This window comes from Pelmatolapia mariae, linkage group LG23 (assembly GCF_036321145.2).
Source record: "Pelmatolapia mariae isolate MD_Pm_ZW linkage group LG23, Pm_UMD_F_2, whole genome shotgun sequence".
NCBI lineage: Eukaryota > Metazoa > Chordata > Actinopteri > Cichliformes > Cichlidae > Pelmatolapia > Pelmatolapia mariae.
Genome location: NC_086246.1, coordinates 41,332,582 through 41,346,684, shown reverse-complemented (window position 1 = coordinate 41,346,684; position 14,103 = coordinate 41,332,582). Strand labels below are relative to the sequence as shown.

Here is a 14,103-nt window from a genome sequence, read left to right as displayed (position 1 = left end):
TCTGTTCTTTTCATTCAAATTCTGTTGTTTTCATTCTAATTCCGTTGTTTTCATTGGAATTCTGTTCTTTTCATTCTACTTCTGTTGTTGTCATTCTAATTCCGTTGCTTTCATTCAAATTGTGTTGTTTTTATTTAAATTCTGTTCTTTTCATTCAAATTCTCTTCTTTTCATTCTACTTCTTTAGTTTTCATTCTAATTCTGTTTTTGTCATTCAAATTCCATTGTTTGTTTTCAAATTCCGTTCTTTTCATTCTAATTCCGTTGTTTTCATTCTAATTCCGTTGTTTTCATTCAAATTCTGTTGTTTGCTCTCAAATTCTGTTAATTTCATTCTAATTTTGTTGTTTTTGTTCTAATTGCGTTGTTTTCATTCAAATTCTGTTCTTTTAATTCTAATTCTGTTGTTTTCATTCTAATTCTGTTCTTTTCATTCTAATTCCGTTGTTTTCATTGGAATTCTGTTCTTTTCATTCTACTTCTGTTGTTGTCATTCTAATTCCGTTGCTTTCATTCAAATTGTGTTGTTTTTATTTAAATTCCGTTGTTTTCATTCTAATTCCGTTGTTTTCATTCAAATTGTGTTGTTTTTATTTAAATTCCATTGTTTTCATTCAAATTCTGATCTTTTCATTCTAATTCCGTTGCTTTCATTCAAATTCTGTTCTTTTCATTTAAATGCTGTTCTTTCCTTTAAAATTCCATTGTTTTCATTCAAATTCTGTTCCTTTTATTCAAATTCTCTTCCTTTTCATTCAAATTCCGTTGTTTTCATTCAAATTCTGTTCCATTTGTTCTAATTCTGTTCTTTTCATTCAAATTCCGTTGTTTTGATTCAAAATCCTGTTCTTTTCATTCAAATGCTGTTGTTTGTTTTTAAATTCTGTTGTTTTCATTCAAATTCTGTTGTTTTCATTCAAATTCTGTTCTTTTCATTCAAATTCTGTTCTTTTCATTGTAATTCCGTTGCTTTCATTCTAATTCTCTTCTTTTCATTCAAATTTTGTTCTTTTCATTCTACATCCGTTGTTTTCATTCAAATTCCGTTGTTTTCATTCAAATTCCGTTGTTTTCATTCAAAATCCTGTTCTTTTCATTCAAATGCTGTTGTTTATTTTTAAATTCTGTTGTTTTCATTCAAATTCTCTTCTTTTCATTCTACTTCTTTTGTTTTCATTCTAATTCTGTTTTTGTCATTCAAATTCCATTGTTTGTTTTCAAATTCCGTTCTTTTCATTCTAATTCCGTTGTTTTCATTCTAATTCCGTTGTTTTCATTCAAATTCTGTTGTTTGTTCTCAAATTCTGTTAATTTCATTCTAATTTTTTTTGTTTTTGTTCTAATTCCGTTGTTTTCATTCAAATTCTGTTCTTTTAATTCTAATTCTGTTGTTTTCATTCTAATTCTGTTGTTTTCATTCTAATTCCGTTGCTTTCATTGGAATTCTGTTCTTTTCATTCTACTTCTGTTGTTGTCATTCTAATTCCGTTGCTTTCATTCAAATTGTGTTGTTTTTATTTAAATTCCGTTGTTTTCATTCTAATTCCGTTGTTTTCATTCAAATTGTGTTGTTTTTATTTAAATTCCATTGTTTTCATTCAAATTCTGATCTTTTCATTCTAATTCCGTTGCTTTCATTCAAATTCTGTTCTTTTCATTTAAATGCTGTTCTTTCCTTTAAAATTCCATTGTTTTCATTCAAATTCTGTTCCTTTTATTCAAATTCTCTTCCTTTTCATTCAAATTCCGTTGTTTTCATTCAAATTCTGTTCCATTTGTTCTAATTCTGTTCTTTTCATTCAAATTCCGTTGTTTTGATTCAAAATCCTGTTCTTTTCATTCAAATGCTGTTGTTTGTTTTTAAATTCTGTTGTTTTCATTCAAATTCTGTTGTTTTCATTCAAATTCTGTTCTTTTCATTCAAATTCTGTTCTTTTCATTGTAATTCCGTTGCTTTCATTCTAATTCTCTTCTTTTCATTCAAATTTTGTTCTTTTCATTCTACATCCGTTGTTTTCATTCAAATTCCGTTGTTTTCATTCAAATTCCGTTGTTTTCATTCAAAATCCTGTTCTTTTCATTCAAATGCTGTTGTTTGTTTTTAAATTCCATTGTTTTCATTCAAATTCCGTTGTTTTCATTCTAATTCCGTTGTTTTCATTCAAATTCCGTTGTTTTCATTCTAATTCCGTTGTTTTCATTCAAATTCTGTTGTTTGTTCTCAAATTCTGTTAATTTCATTCTAATTCTGTTGTTTTTGTTCTAATTCCGTTATTTTCATTCAAATTCTGTTCTTTTAATTCTAATTCTGTTCTTTTCATTCAAATTCTGATCTTTTCATTCTAATTCCGTTGCTTTCATTCAAATTCTGTTCTTTTCATTCTACTTCTGTTGTTGTCATTCTAATTCCATTGCTTTCATTCAAATTGTGTTGTTTTTATTTAAATTCCGTTGTTTTCATTCTAATTCCGTTGCTTTCATTCAAATTGTGTTGTTTTTATTTAAATTCCGTTGTTTTCATTCAAATTCTGTTGTTTTCATTCAAATTGTGTTGTTTTTATTTAAATTCCGTTGTTTTCATTCTAATTCCGTTGTTTTCATTGTACTTCTTCAGTTTTCATTCTGGTTCTGTTATTTTCATTCAAATTCTGTTCTTTTCATTCTAATTCTGTTTTTGTCATTCAAATTCTGATCTTTTCATTCTAATTCCATTGTTTCATTCAAATTCCGTTGCTTTCATTCAAATTGTGTTGTTTTTATTTAAATTCCGTTGTTTTCATTCAAATTCTGTTGTTTTCATTCAAATTGTGTTGTTTTTATTTAAATTCCGTTGTTTTCATTCAAATTCTGTTGTTTTCATTCAACTTCCGTTGCTTTTATTTAAATTCCGTTGTTTACATTCTAATTCCGTTGCTTTCATTCAAATTCCGTTGCTTTTATTTAAATTCCGTTGTTTTCATTCTAATTCCGTTGCTTTCATTCAAATTGTGTTGTTTTTATTTAAATTCCGTTGTTTTCATTCAAATTCCGTTGTTTTCATTCAAATTGCGTTGTTTTCATTCAAATTCCGTTGCTTTTATTCAAATTCCGTTGTTTTCATTCTAATTCCGTTGCTTTCATTCAAATTCCGTTGCTTTTATTTAAATTCCGTTGTTTTCATTCTAATTCCGTTATTTTCATTCAAATTCTGTTCTTTTCATTCTAATTCTGTTTTTGTCATTCAAATTCTGTGGTTTTTTCATTCAAATTTCGTTGCTTTTATTCAAATTCTGTTCCATTTCTTCAAATTCTGTTCTTTTCATTCAAATTCCGTTGTTTTGATTCAAAATCCTGTACTTTTCATTCAAATGCTGTTGTTTGTTTTTAAATTCTGTTGTTTTCATTCAAATTCCGTTCTTTTCATTGTAATTCCTTTGCTTTCATTCTAATTCTCTTCTTTTCATTCAAATTTTGTTCTTTTCATTCTACATCCGTTGTTTTCATTCAAATTCCGTTGTTTTCATTCAAATTCCGTTGTTTTCATTCAAAATCCTGTTCTTTTCATTCAAATGCTGTTGTTTGTTTTTAAATTCTGTTGTTTTCATTCAATTTCTCTTCTTTTCATTTTATTTCTGTTGTTGTCATTCTAATTCCATTGTTTTCATTCAAACTGTGTTGTTTTTATTTAAATTCCGTTGTTTTCATTCAAATTGTGTTGTTTTTATTCAAATTCTGTTGTTTTCATCCAAATTCCGTTGTTTTCATTCAAATTCCGTTGTTTTCATTCAAATTCTATTGTTTGTTTTCAAATTCCGTTGTTTTCATTCAAATTCTGTTGTTTTCATTCAAATTCTGTTGTTTGTTATCAAATTCCGTTGTTTTCATTCAAATTCTGTTGTTTTCATTCTAATTCTGTTGTTTTCATTCAAATTCTGTTCGTTTCATTCAAATTCTGTTCTTTTCATTCAAATTCTATTGTTTTCGTTCAAATTCCGTTGTTTTCATTCAAATTCCGTTGTCTTCATTCAAAATCCTGTTCTTTTCATTCAAATGCTGTTGTTTATTTTTAAATTCTGTTGTTTTCATTCAAATTCTCTTCTTTTCATTCTACTTCTTTAGTTTTCATTCTAATTCTGTTTTTGTCATTCAAATTCCGTTGTTTGTTTTCAAATTCTGTTGTTTTCATTCTTATTCCATTGTTTTCTTTCAAATTCTGTTGTTTTCATTCAAATTCTGTTCGTTTCATTCAAATTCTATTGTTTTCGTTCAAATTCTGTTGTTTTCATTCAAATTCTGTGGTTTTTTCATTCTAATTCTGTTGTTTTTGTTCTAATTCCGTTATTTTCATTCAAATTCCGTTCTTTTAATTCTAATTCTGTTGTTTTCATTCTAATTCTGTTGTTTTCATTCTAATTCTGTTGGTTTCATTGGAATTCTGTTCTTTTCATTCTAATTCTGTTGTTGTCATTCTAATTCCGTTGCTTTCATTCAAATTGTGTTGTTTTTGTTTAAATTCCGTTGTTTTCATTCTAATTCCATTGCTTTCATTCAAATTGTGTTGTTTTTATTTAAATTCCGTTGTTTTCATTCAAATTCCGTTGCTTTCATTCAAATTGTGTTGTTTTTATTTAAATTCCGTTGTTGTCATTCAAATTCTGATCTTTTCATTCTACTTCTTTAGTTTTCATTCTAATTCTGTTTTTGTCATTCAAATTCTGATCTTTTCATTCTAATTCCGTTGCTTTTATTCAAATTCTGTTCCACTTGTTCTAATTCTGTTCTTTTCATTCAAATTCCGTTGTTTTGATTCAAAATCCTGTTCTTTTCATTCAAATGCTGTTGTTTGTTTTTAAATTCTGTTGTTTTCATTCAAATTCTCTTCTTTTCATTCTATTTCTGTTGTTGTCATTCTAATTCCATTGTTTTCATTCAAATTCCGTTGCTTTCATTCAAATTGTGTTGTTTTTATTTAAATTCCGTTGTTTTCATTCAAATTCTGTTGTTTTCATTCAAATTGTGTTGTTTTTATTTAAATTCCGTTGTTTTCATTCAAATTGCGTTGTTTTCATTCAAATTCCGTTGCTTTTATTTAAATTCCGTTGTTTTCATTCTAATTCCGTTGCTTTCATTCAAATGCTGTTGTTTGTTTTTAAATTCTGTTGTTTTCATTCAAATTCTGTTCTTTTCATTCAAATTCTGTTCTTTTCATTGTAATTCCGTTGCTTTCATTCTAATTCTCCTCTTTTCATTCAAATGTTGTTCTTTTCATTCTACATCCGTTGTTTTCATTCAAATTCCGTTGTTTTCATTCAAATTCCGTTGTTTTCATTCAAAATCCTGTTCTTTTCATTCAATTGCTGTCGTTTATTTTTAAATTCTGTTGTTTTCATTCAAATTCTCTTCTTTTCATTCTACTTCTTTAGTTTTCATTCTAATTCTGTTTTTGTCATTCAAATTCCGTTGTTTGTTTTCAAATTCCGTTGTTTTCATTCTAATTCCGTTGTTTTCATTCAAATTCCGTTGTTTGTTCTCAAATTCCGTTGTTTTCATTCTAATTCCGTTGTTTTAATTCAAATTCTGTTGTTTGTTCTCAAATTCTGTTAATTTCATTCTAATTTTGTTGTTTTTGTTCTAATTCCGTTATTTTCATTGGAATTCTGTTCTTTTAATTCTAATTCTGTTGTTTTCATTCTAATTCTGTTGTTTTCATTCTAATTCCATTGCTTTCATTCAAATTGTGTTGTTTTTATTTAAATTCCGTTGTTTTCATTCAAATTCCGTTGCTTTCATTCAAATTGTGTTGTTTTTATTTAAATTCCGTTGTTGTCATTCAAATTCTGATCTTTTCATTCTACTTCTTTAGTTTTCATTCTAATTCTGTTTTTGTCATTCAAATTCTGATCTTTTCATTCTAATTCCGTTGCTTTTATTCAAATTCTGTTCCACTTGTTCTAATTCTGTTCTTTTCATTCAAATTCCGTTGTTTTGATTCAAAATCCTGTTCTTTTCATTCAAATGCTGTTGTTTGTTTTTAAATTCTGTTGTTTTCATTCAAATTCTCTTCTTTTCATTCTATTTCTGTTGTTGTCATTCTAATCCCATTGTTTTCATTCAAATTCCGTTGCTTTCATTCAAATTGTGTTGTTTTTATTTAAATTCCGTTGTTTTCATTCAAATTCTGTTGTTTTCATTCAAATTGTATTGTTTTTATTTAAATTCCGTTGTTTTCATTCAAATTCTGTTGTTTTCATTCAAATTCCGTTGCTTTTATTTAAATTCCGTTGTTTTCATTCTAATTCCGTTGCTTTCATTCAAATTCTGTTGTTTGTTTTTAAATTCTGTTGTTTTCATTCAAATTCTGTTCTTTTCATTCAAATTCTGTTCTTTTCATTGTAATTCCGTTGCTTTCATTCTAATTCTCTTCTTTTCATTCAAATTTTGTTCTTTTCATTGTACATCCGTTGTTTTCATTCAAATTCCGTTGTTTTCATTCAAATTCCGTTGTTTTCATTCAAATTCCGTTGTTTTCATTCAAATGCTGTTCTTTTCATTCAAATGCTGTTGTTTGTTTTTAAATTCTGTTGTTTTCATTCAAATTCTCTTCTTTTCATTCTATTTCTGTTGTTGTCATTCTAATTCCGTTGCTTTCATTCAAATTGTGTTATTTTTATTTAAATTCTGTTGTTTTCATTCAAATTCTGTTGTTTTCATTCAAATTCCGTTCTTTCCTTTAAAATTCCGTTGTTTTCATTGTACTTCTTCAGTTTTCATTCTGATTCTGTTCTTTTCATTCAAATTCTGTTCTTTTCATTCTAATTCCGTTGCTATCATTCAAAATATGTTGTTTTCTTTCAACATCTGTTATTTTCATTCAAATTCTGTTCTTTTCATTCTAATTCCGTTGTTTTCATTCAAATTCTGTTGTTTTCATTCTACTTTTTCAGTTTTCATTCTAATTCTCCAGTTTTCATTCAAATCCTATTGTTTGTTCTCAAATTCCGTTGTTTTCGTTCATATTCTGTTCTTTTCATTCAAATGTTATTCTTTCCTTTAAAATTCCGTTGTTTTCATTCAAATTCTGTTGTTTTCATTCAAATTGTGTTGTTTTCATTCAAATTCTGTTCTTTTCATTCTAATTCCGTTGTTTTTATTCAAATTCTGTTCTTTTCATTCAAATTGTGTTGTTTTCATTCACATTCTGTTCTTTTCATTCTAATTCCGTTGTTTTTATTCAAATTCTGTTCTTTTCATTCAAATTCTGTTCTTTGTTCTCAAATTCGGTTCTTTTCATTCAAATTCTGTTGTTTTTATTCAAATTCTGTTCTTTTCATTCAAATTCCATTGTTTTCATTCAAAGTCTGTCCTTTTCATTCAAATTCTGTTGTTTGTTCTCAAATTCTGTTCTTTTCATTCAAATTGTGTTGTTTTCATTCAAATTCTGTTCTTTTCATTGTAATTCTGTTGTTTTCATTTAAATTCTGTTCTTTTCATTCAAATTCTGTTCTTTTCATTCAAATTGTGTTGTTTTTATTTAAATTCCGTTGTTTTCATTCAAATTCCGTTGTTTTCATTCAAATGCTGTTCTTTTCATTCAAATGCTGTTGTTTGTTTTTAAATTCTGTTGTTTTCATTCAAATTCTCTTCTTTTCATTCTATTTCTGTTGTTGTCATTCTAATTCCGTTGCTTTCATTCAAATTGTGTTGTTTTTATTTAAATTCCGTTGTTTTCATTCAAATTCTGTTGTTTTCATTCAAATTCCGTTCTTTCCTTTAAAATTCCGTTGTTTTCATTGTACTTCTTCAGTTTTCATTCTGATTCTATTCTTTTCATTCTAATTCCGTTGCTATCATTCAAAATCTGTTGTTTTCTTTCAACATCTGTTATTTTCATTCAAATTCTGTTCTTTTCATTCTAATTCCGTTGTTTTCATTCAAATTCTGTTGTTTTCATTCTACTTTTTCAGTTTTCATTCAAATTCTATTGTTTTCATTCTAATTCTGTTGTTTTTGTTCTAATTCCGTTATTTTCATTCAAATTCTGTTCTTTTAATTCTAATTCTGTTGTTTTCATTCTAATTCTGTTGTTTTCATTCTAATTCTGTTGGTTTCATTGGAATTCTGTTCTTTTCATTCTACTTCTGTTGTTGTCATTCTAATTGCGTTGCTTTCATTCAAATTGTGTTGTTTTTATTTAAATTCCGTTGTTTTCATTCTAATTCCGTTGCTTTCATTCAAATTGTGTTGTTTTTATTTAAATTCCGTTGTTTTCATTCAAATTCTGTTGTTTTCACTGTACTTCTTCAGTTTTCATTCTGGTTCTGTTATTTTCATTCAAATTCTGTTCTTTTCATTCTAATTCTGTTGTTTTCATTCTAATTCTGTTCTTTTCATTCTACTTCTTTAGTTTTCATTCTAATTCTGTTTTTGTCATTCAAATTCTGATCTTTTCATTCTAATTCCGTTGCTTTTATTCAAATTCTGTTCTTTTCATTTAAATGCTGTTCTTTCCGTTAAAATTCCATTGTTTTCACTCAAATTCTGTTCCTTTTATTCAAATTCTCTTCCTTTTCATTCAAATTCCGTTGTTTTCATTCAAATTCTGTTGTTTTCATTCTACTTTTTCAGTTTTCATTCAAATTCTATTGTTTTCATTCAAATTCTGTTCTTTCCTTTAAAATTCTGTTGTTTTCATTGTACTTCTTCAGTTTTCATTCTGATTCTGTTCTTTTCATTCAGATTCTGTTCTTTTCATTCTAATTCCGTTGCTATCATTCAAAATCTGTTGTTTTCTTTCAACATCTGTTATTTTCATTCAAATTCTGTTCTTTTCATTCTAATTCCGTTGTTTTTATTCAAATTCCGTTGTTTTCATTCAAAATCCTGTTCTTTTCATTCAAATGCTGTTGTTTGTTTTTAAATTCCGTTGTTTTCATTCAAATTCTCTTCTTTTCATTCTCTTTCTGTTGTTGTCATTCTAATTCCATTGTTTTCATTCAAATGCTGTTGTTTTTATTTAAATTCCGTTGTTTTCATTCAAATTGTGTTGTTTTTATTCAAATTCTGTTCTTTTCATTCAAATTCTGTTCTTTTCATTCAAATTGTGTTGTTTTCATTCAAATTCCATTGTTTTCATTCAAAGTCTGTTCTTTTCATTCAAATTGTGTTGTTTTCATTCAAATTGTGTTGTTTTCATTCAAAGTCTGTTCTTTTCATTCTAATTCTGTTCTTTTCATTCTAATTCTATTGTTTTTATTCAAATTCTGTTCTTTTCATTCAAATTCCGTTGTTTGTTCTGAAATTCCGTTGTTTTCATTCAAATACTGTTCTTTTCATTCAAATGCTGTTCTTTCCTTTAAAATTCCGTTGTTTTCATTCAAATTCTGTTCTTTTCATTCAAATTGTATTGTTTTGATTCAAATTCTGTTGTTTTCATTCAAATTCCATTGTTTTCATCCAAAGTCTGTTCTTTTCATTCAAATTCCGTTGTTTTCATTCAAATTCTGTTGTTTGTTCTCAAATTTTGTTGTTTTCATTCAAATTGTGTTGTTTTCATTCAAATTCTTTTCTTTTCAGTGTAATTCTGTTGTTTTCATTCTAATTGTGTTGTTTCTATTCAAATTCCGTTGTTTTCATTCTAATTCCGTTGTTTTCATTCAAATTCTATTGTTTGTTCTCAAATTCCGTTGCTTTCATTCAGATTCTGTTGTTTTCATTCAAATTCTGTTCTTTTCATTCAAATTCTGTTGTTTGTTCTCAAATTCTGTTGTTTTCATTCAAATTTTGTTCTTTCATTCAACTTCTGTTCTTTTCATTCTAATTCTGTTGTTTGTTCTCAAATTCTGTTCTTTTCATTCAAATTCTGTTGTTTTCATTCAAATTCTCTTCTTTTCATTCTATTTCTGTTGTTGTCATTCTAATTCCATTGTTTTCATTCAAATTGTGTTGTTTTTATTTAAATTCCGTTGTTTTCATTCAAATTGTGTTGTTTTTATTCCAATTCTGTTCTTTTCATTCAAATTCTGTTCTTTTCATTCAAATTCTGTTCTTTTCATTCAAATTGTGTTGTTTTGATTCAAATTCTGTTATTTTCATTCAAATTCCATTGTTTTGATTCAAAGTCTGTTCTTTTCATTCAAATTGTGTTGTTTTGATTCAAATTGTGTTGTTTTCATTCAAATTCAATTGTTTTCATTCAAAGTCTGTTCTTTTCATTCTAATTCTGTTCTTTTCATTCTAATTCTATTGTTTTTATTCAAATTCTGTTCTTTTCATTCAAATTCCATTGTTTGTTCTCAAATTCCGTTGTTTTCATTCAAATACTGTTCTTTTCATTCAAATGCTGTTCTTTCCTTTAAAATTCCGTTGTTTTCATTCAAATTCTGTTCTTTTCATTCAAATTCTGTTGTTTTGATTCAAATTCTGTTGTTTTCATTCAAATTCCATTGTTTTCATTCAAAGTCTGTTCTTTTCATTCTAATTCTGTTGTTTTCATTCAAATTCTGTTGTTTGTTCTCAAATTTTGTTGTTTTCATTCAAATTGTGTTGTTTTCATTCAAATTCTTTTCTTTTCAGTGTAATTCTGTTGTTTTCATTCTAATTGTGTTGTTTCTATTCAAATTCCGTTGTTTTCATTCTAATTCCGTTGTTTTCATTCAAATTCTGTTTTTATTCTACTTCCATTGTTTTCCTTCTAATTCTGTCGTTTTCCTTCTACTTCTGTTGCTTTCATTCAAATTCTATTGTTTGTTCTCAAATTCCGTTGCTTTCATTCAAATTCTGTTGTTTTCATTCAAATTCTGTTGTTTTCATTCAAATTCTGTTGTTTGTTCTCAAATTCTGTTGTTTTCATTCAAATTCTGTTCTTTTCATTCTAATTCCGTTGTTTTCATTCAAATTCTGTTCTTTTCATTGAAATTTTGTTCTTTTCATTCAAATTCTGTTCTTTTCATTCTAATTCCGTTGTTTTCATTCAAATTCCGTTGTTTTCATTCAAAAGCTGTTCTTTCCTTTTAAATTCCGTTCTTTTCATTCAAATGCTGTTCTTTCCTTTAAAATTCCATTGTTTTCATTCAAATGCTGTTCTTTTCATTCAAATTCCGTTGCTTTCATTCAAATTCTTTTCTTTTCATTCAAATTCTGTCCTTTTCATTCAAATTCTGTTGTTTGTTCTCAAATTCTGTTGTTTTCATTCATATTCCGTTGTTTTCATTCAAATTCGGTTCTTTTCTTTCAAATTCTGTTCTTTTTAAATTTGAATGAAAATAACAGCATTTGAATGAAAACAATAGAATTTGAAAACAAACAACAGAATCTGAATGAGTACAACGGAATTTGAATGAAAACAAAAGAATTTAAATGAAAACAACAGAATTTGAATTAAAAAACAGAATTTGAATGAAAACAACTGAATTTTAATGAAAACAACAGATTTTGAATGAAAACAACAGAATTTGAATGAAAAATGAAATTTGAAAGAAAACAAAAACATCTGAACGAAAAACAACAGAATTTGAATGAAAATAAAAGAATTTGAGTGAAAAGAACAGAAGTTGAATAAAAACAACAGACTTTGAATGCAAATAAAAGAATTTGAATGAAAACAGCAGAATTTGAATGAAAACAACAGAATTTGAATGAAAATAAAAGAATTTGAGTGAAAAGAACAGAAGTTAAATGAAAACAACAGAATTTGAATGAAAAATGAAATTTGAAAGAAAACAAAAATATCTGAACGAAAAACAACAGAATTTGAATGAAAACAACAGAATTTGAATGAAAATAAAAAAATTTGAGTGAAAAGAACAGAAGTTGAATGAAAACAACAGACTTTGAATGCAAATAAAAGAATTTGAATGAAAACAGCAGAATTTGAATGAAAACAACAGAATTTGAATGAAAACAACAGAAGTTGGATGAGGGGTGGCCATTTGCCGCAACCCAATGGGGGTCAATAGATGAAGACAGGACAAAGACATGCTGTGGAAGTGAGCCAGTAACTGTGATTGGTCAGATCGTACCAGTCTCGCCCCTTTTGTGTGAACACTGGGACATTCTGGGTTGTCAGGAATGGCTTCCTGTGGCTGCAGATCCTAAGTGCTGATGTTGGGATAAGTAAATCCAGATAATGCAGACTGTTAGGTCAAACTGTTGAATGTTGCCATTGTGTTTCTTAAATTTGTACAGTCTTAGTTCAAGCAGTAGGATCAAAGCCATTCCTTTGATCCTATACACTGTAAAATGTAATATTGTGTTTAATTAAAAATATTAAATAGGCTGAACTCAATTTTTATCAATTTGTTATTAGAACTCAATTTAAAAAACTTACCAGTACTTTTTATGCAAAAACGCTGATAAACTCGATTAATTTGAGTTGTCCTAACTTAGAAAAACTAAGTAAGCTGGAAGTTTTGCTTCTCAGGGCGGAAGGACGAAAGATGTGTTTTGAAAATGCCACGTGACTACCGTCCTCCTCCCTCGCGGATCAGTCCGCATGTTCACGGTGCATTTGTTATGGAATATGTTGAGCAAACCTGGAGAAGCGTCAGCTCAAGAGACTATTGTTGTCATTACTGTGGATCTTTACCTGATACACTGACTTGGTGAGTAAATGTTTACTCTTATTCAAACTGATTTTGTGGCTTCTCTTAGTTTAGCACCAGGTTTAAAATCTTGCTAGCTAGTTACTGTTAGCCTAGCATTGCTGCTGCCGCTGGGCTCATGTTACTTAAAAATTAACACCACAGCCTTAAAAACCTTACATAAAACTATGTCGGTGAAATTTTCTGTTGATCGTTTGAAATAAATAAGTGAGATAAGAGCCCAGACAAAATTCTTTGGGAGGTGCAGCCGTTAGGAGTGGGATAGGTGTGGGGGGTGGATAACAGAGCTCTCCAAAAACGTGGAAGCACTTTTGCAAATATGTGATATTTTGATAAATTAAGTAGATATTTGAGCATTACATAGCTACATTCTCGCCTGAAAATATCTTAAAAGGTTATTTTGTGACCCAGAAAGGGTAATCTGGGGAAAAGGAGGATCGCATTTGTCGGCCACGGTTGTCGGAGCCTGTGCGTACTTGTAAGCGCGGCAATGGCGGAGGAGCGCGGCTAAAAAACTTATTACTTTTTCTGGGTCACAAAATAAATTTTTAAGATATTTTCAGGCAAGAATGTAGCTGTTTAAAGTTCAAATATCTGCTCGATTTATCAAGACATCACATATTTGCAAAAATGCTCCGACGTTTTCGGAGACGTCCATTTTTTTTATGCTTTGTGGCAGCTTTAGAACATCTGTGGCATCTATTAATGCCAAATCTAGCCTTTATTTAACAAAATAAGCAAATTCTATGTTACAATGATTGCACAGCCATTAAGGATCAAATCAGTTTCTGAAATATGTTCTGTTTTTTTCTCCCTCTGCTTGCTTCTTATTGTCTTTGAGGCTCGGGACCAGCACTCCTGTTGTTGGACAGAAAGACATCAACTCAGTGGTAAGTATTTTGGTTTTCCAATATATTAGCAACTGTCAGTGACATTTATATTAATCAGGCTGAACTTTAATCATACTTTAGATCAGCCTGTTTTACTTATTGTTTTGTTTGTGCTTTGGTTTGGGGAAGTTGTTTCTTTACTGATCTTTTCCTGTCTTCTGTTATTAGACTTGAGATATGACTGCACTATGCTGTTGCTGGTGACTCCAGTTAATTCTACAAGACATGCTGTGTAAGTAAACAAACAACAACAGTTTGGTCTGCATTTCTTCAAACTTAGTTTAGAGGGTCTACACTGTATATAGTGAAGTCTGCAAGTTTTCGAACAGCAAAATTTGTTTTGTGCCCAAATCATTTTGCACATCATTAGAATGAAAGTTATTGCCCATGTTTGCATAGCCCTTTTTAAAATGATGCTTTCATGACATTACTGTATGTTGGGTGGTGGTCAGGGCTATCCAGACTGACAATTGGGACATTGAATGTCACCTCTCCGGTGGGGAGGGAGCCTGAGATTGTCTAAATTGGAGTCTGTTTTATACCAAATGCAGAAAAAATGTTTTAAGAAAGCAATTAAGTTCATGTTCCAAAAATATGATTGTTTGCTTGCAGGACACCAGGAGAGATGAGTCCTC

The 14,103-nt window shown here is 28.6% G+C and overlaps 1 long non-coding RNA gene across 1 annotated transcript; it reads left to right on the top strand.

Annotated features, from left to right (window-relative positions):
* The first annotated feature begins 12,483 nt into the window (after positions 1–12,483).
* On the top strand, positions 12,484–13,662 carry LOC135932288 (uncharacterized). Its single transcript, XR_010573399.1, has 3 exons — positions 12,484–12,550; positions 13,420–13,468; positions 13,637–13,662. It is a non-coding gene; the product is annotated as an uncharacterized LOC135932288 (long non-coding RNA).
* Positions 13,663–14,103: the final 441 nt, after the last annotated feature.